Source organism: Engraulis encrasicolus, chromosome 20 (genome assembly GCF_034702125.1).
Source record: "Engraulis encrasicolus isolate BLACKSEA-1 chromosome 20, IST_EnEncr_1.0, whole genome shotgun sequence".
Lineage (NCBI taxonomy): Eukaryota > Metazoa > Chordata > Actinopteri > Clupeiformes > Engraulidae > Engraulis > Engraulis encrasicolus.
The window spans coordinates 45,310,935-45,315,934 of record NC_085876.1 but is presented as its reverse complement, the minus strand read 5'-3'; the positions used below and the strand labels follow the sequence as shown (position 1 = coordinate 45,315,934).

At 41.9% G+C, this 5,000-nt stretch overlaps 1 protein-coding gene across 3 annotated transcripts in view; it reads left to right on the top strand.

Moving 5' to 3' along the window:
- Positions 1-5,000, top strand: part of LOC134436685 (TGF-beta receptor type-2-like) — a 55,406-nt gene that overhangs the window by 4,296 nt on the left and 46,110 nt on the right. The window lies entirely within an intron of this gene.

Genomic DNA, 5,000 nt, shown 5'->3' with positions numbered 1-5,000 from the left:
TATTCTATTCTATTCCATAACTTGTGCAATTGATTTCTTGTGGAGAGCAACTAATTCTAATATACAAACCCCAACTCCGATGAAGTTGGGACGTTTGGTAAACAGTGAATAAAATCAAAATGCTATCATTTTCAAAACATTCAATCTATTCATTAGATGGAGAATAGTGAAAAGACAACATATTAAGTGTTAAAACCGAGAAAAAATATTGTTTTGGGGGACATATGTACTCATTTCTAATTTGATAAATCCAACACGTCTCAAAAGAGTTGGGACGGGGATCAGTGAAATTTAGTAAACATCCAAATAAGATAAAACAACAAAGAAGAACATTTCAAAATGAATTGTACTGACGGACAATATAGGTGTCCAGGTATAAGATCATGACAGAGAGGCTGAGTCACTCAGAATTAAAGATGCAAAGGGAATAATTACCATAGTTATTACATACATTTTTGAATTCCCTTTGATTTACCACGATTGAGTGTATATAAGACATATATTTGTTAATAAAATCATTGTATAGGTTCATGACATCATGAAATATATATTGGCTGTAGTCTCACTCTAATTCCTGGAGTGCTAGAGCTATTGAAAATTTACCACATTGAGAATGCTTAATGCATGAAAATGAGACAGGGGTGTAACATTCTCCTAAGCACCTGAGCTCACTTGAAATAGACCCAGAAGACATGGGAAACTGTCCTTTGCTTACAGAAGTCAGCAGAAGTTGTAGAAGTCCATTCTTTTTGACAATAATAGAGCATTGCACATCCTGTGCTACAGTAAAAATGGACCATCCAACTTGTGTTAGTGCTAGCTTCAAAAGTCAGCCTCCATGATGGCATGCGGGTGCAGTAGTGCATTGGTTAAGATGTTCTCACTCATCTGTAGAGTTAAATACAGTGCTGAATGGTATAAATGGGTTTTAAACAGCATGAAAAGCCACTCATGCATTATATTTTGAAGGGAGATCTTCGATTACTGCCACATAGTAAGGTCAAATTGCATTCTCTACTATGTTTTAACAGTTTGGCTCCATCATAAGGACCAGCAGGTGATAAAATGGTGGGTTTTTGGTCAAGACCTGTCACACTGTAAGCACTACAGAAAGGAAAACATTGCAAAACATGACAAGGAATACACCCACCATTTAAGCTGGTGAAATCATGTCCAAGATAGGAATTAACACTGTTTTTTATATAAAATCATCTCATCGGTTAATGTATTTAACTGTTAAGTGTTGTCTTTTGTTTTGTTTTTAGTCTTCCTCGACATTTGCTGCCATTTATTGTCCCCGTCCCAACTCTTTTGAGACGTGTTGGATTTATCAAATTAGAAATGAGTACATATGTCCCCCAAAACAATATTTTTTTCTCAGTTTTAACACTTAATATGTTGTCTTTTCACTATTCTCCATCTAATGAATAGATAGAATGTTTTGAAAATGATAGCATTTTGATTTTATTCACTGTTTACCAAACGTCCCAACTTCATCGGAGTTGGGGTTTGTAGAATAGTAGGCCTACTAGAAGTTTATGTAGGGATTTGACGATCAGAACAGTACATTAAGTAGCCTACAAAGAAAGAGGACATGAACCTCACCTCATTCATCAGCACAGCTGCACTCACCTCCTGCACTACACAAAGTTGTCTGCAAATAATACTGGCCAGAGGTGCTTCTCTCTCTCTCACACACACACACACACACACACACACACACACACACACACACACACACACACACACACACACACACACACACACACACACACACACACACACACACACACACACACACACCAGAGGTGCTTCCAACCCTGTCCACTACCCCTATCCCCCCTCACACCCCCCACCTCCTCTCTCTCACACACACATGCAGGCACACACGCACATATGCTCTTGGTGTGCACAGACACACACACACACACATACACACACACACACACACACACACACACACACACACACACACACACACACACACACACACACACACACACACACACACACACACACACACACACACACACACACACACACACTCAGACTCACACACAGACACACACACAGACGACACACACGGTCTGGTAAAGTAATTAGTCCAACCTGATGTCACCGTGTTTCTGTTTTTATTATGGTTGCCATGACACCTCATTAAAGAGGCTGTTGGATCCTTTTCACAGACTGCATGGAAAATAAAAGACTGGAAATGATACCTAGTCTATAGTATTCCCTCTCTCCCCTATGATACCTACCTAGTAGGGGTGGGTGGTATACTGTTACACGAAAAAAATGTGATAACGGTTTTCACCTAGACAAGGTTCACTTTTTGATTGGAGAAGGTTTTTTTTTTTTTAGTGTACTTTCCAAAACAAGTGATTAAAATTGAAATGGAGATTAATCAAAATTCAGGATTTTATCTCATTTTTAAATTTAATTTCATCCTTTTCGTCTGAAACGTTGAGATGCGGGGGAAAATCGCCGCTTTTGAAAGAAATCGTGCAGAGAACCGTGATATTAATTTTCATCAAGAAAACCGTGATGTGCATTTTTTCCCGAACCGCCCAGCCCTACTACCTAGTCTATATAGTATACCCACTCTCCCCTATGATACCTAGTCTATAGCAGTGATTGTCAACTTTTTTGTAAGGCAAGGCACCCTTTCAATTTATGAAAAATCTCAAGGCATCCCAAACCAAAAAAGCCGTAGCATGGCATCGCGTCCGATCCCACAAAAGCTTAGAAAAGTAACACATTAGGAGACGTCACACAACCTACATTCAAAGTAGAAGCGTTATATCCGACAGGCTATGTGTAGGCCATGCTTGGGCGACCTAAATGTACTTTATTGTGTGTAAGTGGTAGATGAAAGATTCCACTGACTTAGCATTCATTTATTCATTTTAGACAAATACAGTATGTATTATATAGCATACAGTAATTTATTTTTTAATTTAGGTCAATTTCACATACCGTCAGCCACGTTTCCACGACACTCTTGAGGGGGTCGTACGGCACCCCGGTTGAGAAACACTGGTCTATAGTATACCCACTCTCCCCTATGATGCCCCAGTATATCCACTCTCTCTTTCTACTGTAGGTCGTCCCAAGACGAGCCTTCTATAGTTACTTCCAGTCATCCCGATTCTCCATACATCTTTTCAGTTCGCTGGTACTTTGGGCTCCTGCGTCCTTCTTGAGTATGTCCACATATGTTAGTGTGGGACGTCCTCTTAACCGGCACCCACGTGATGGTTCCCGTAGCACCATAGTTTGCTGGCTGGCAGTTCTAGATGCCTTTGGCAATGTCCTGCAAGTCTCATTCTCCTCGCAGCAATCTTGTCGCTCACCCTTGGTATTACCTCATATAGGAGTTTGTTGTTTACATGTGTACTCACTGATGTTAAGCACTGCACTCAGCATCCTGGTGTAGCACCCATCAAGGGACTTCTCTAGGGTTGGTTTCAGGGTCCCTTTTCCCAATAACAACCCACCCCCACCCCCAAGTAGCCCCCACTCACCCTAAATGGCACCCAAATGGCCATCATATGAAGCGGTTAGGGCATCAGACTTGTATCCCAAAGGTTGCCGGTTCGACTCCTGACCCGCCAGGTTGGTGGGGGGAGTAATAAACTAAGTGCTCTACCTCATCCATCCTCATCCATGACTGAGGTACCCTGAGCATGGTACCATCCCGTTGCACTGGTCCCTTTGGGGCATCATTGAGGGCTGCCCCCTTTGCACGGGTGAGGCACAAATTGTGTCCAATGAGCACTGTGTGCTGTGGAGTGCTGTGTCACAATCACAATGGGAGTTTGAGTCTCCCAGGTGGGCTTTCACTTTCTCTTCAATAACAACTCAGCCTCGACCCCTCAACTAGCCCCCGCTTAGCCTAAAGCAGGGGTCCCCAACCTTTCTGTGTCTGAGGGCTACCAGAGGGTAACCAAGGGCTACCGAGGACTACCCCAGGACTACCAAGGGCTACCCGAGAGCTACTTTTATTCAAAATCTTATACTGATGGCTTGACATCATTTCCAATGCACGCTATGATTGAATGATAATTTGCTTATAGGTTACAAATAAATAATCTCATATTTGAATGAAGAACACCAACTGTGACTAAAATCTTATAGTCGTCACTATTAATTATCATCCTTGGAGGGCACCTCAGAAACTCCTGGAGGGCTACCTGGCGCCCGCGGGGACCACGTTGGTGACACCTGGCCTAAAGCACAACACACACAGGTTCCGACAGCATTAGGATCCAACATTTTCGGTTGCAACGGTTGTAATCATTCACTGATGTTTGTATGTAAATCTTCTCCTCCAAATTTGGTGGTTATATGCTATTCCGTTCATAAGTTATGATGAACACACACACACACACACACACACACACACACACACACACACACACACACACACACACACACACACACACACACACACACACACACACACACACACACACACACACACACACACACACACACACACACACGTGTAGAACTGCCCTTAACAAGAACACTTAAAGGATGACTAAAGCCAATCTCAACATGCACATTGTGCAACATGTGCAACAATGCACACTACCCTGGACTTGTGAGTAGCTGAGATTTTTCCTTTTTTTTTTTCTTCAGCCTTTTCCGAGATCCTGGTCATTGTAATGGGGACAGGTGTTTCTTTACATTTACATACATCTTTATTTGTCCCCAAAAACATCCAAAAGTTTATGTAACATCAGCAGAGAACTAGCAAACAGTCATACCTTTTGGGAAAATATTTGGAGTAGGCCTATGTTAAGAAAGTTTTTAATGTAAATAAAATCTGCCACCATTGGCATAGCTCAGATCTCGGAAAGGACTGAGCCGAAAAATGCAGCATCACCGGGTACTGACAAGTCAAGGGTAACGTGAGCAATGCAACAGCGTATTGAAAATGGCAGAAGTGCTCCTTTAACCCCTTAAAACACGGATTTATAAATTAGCTGTTACCA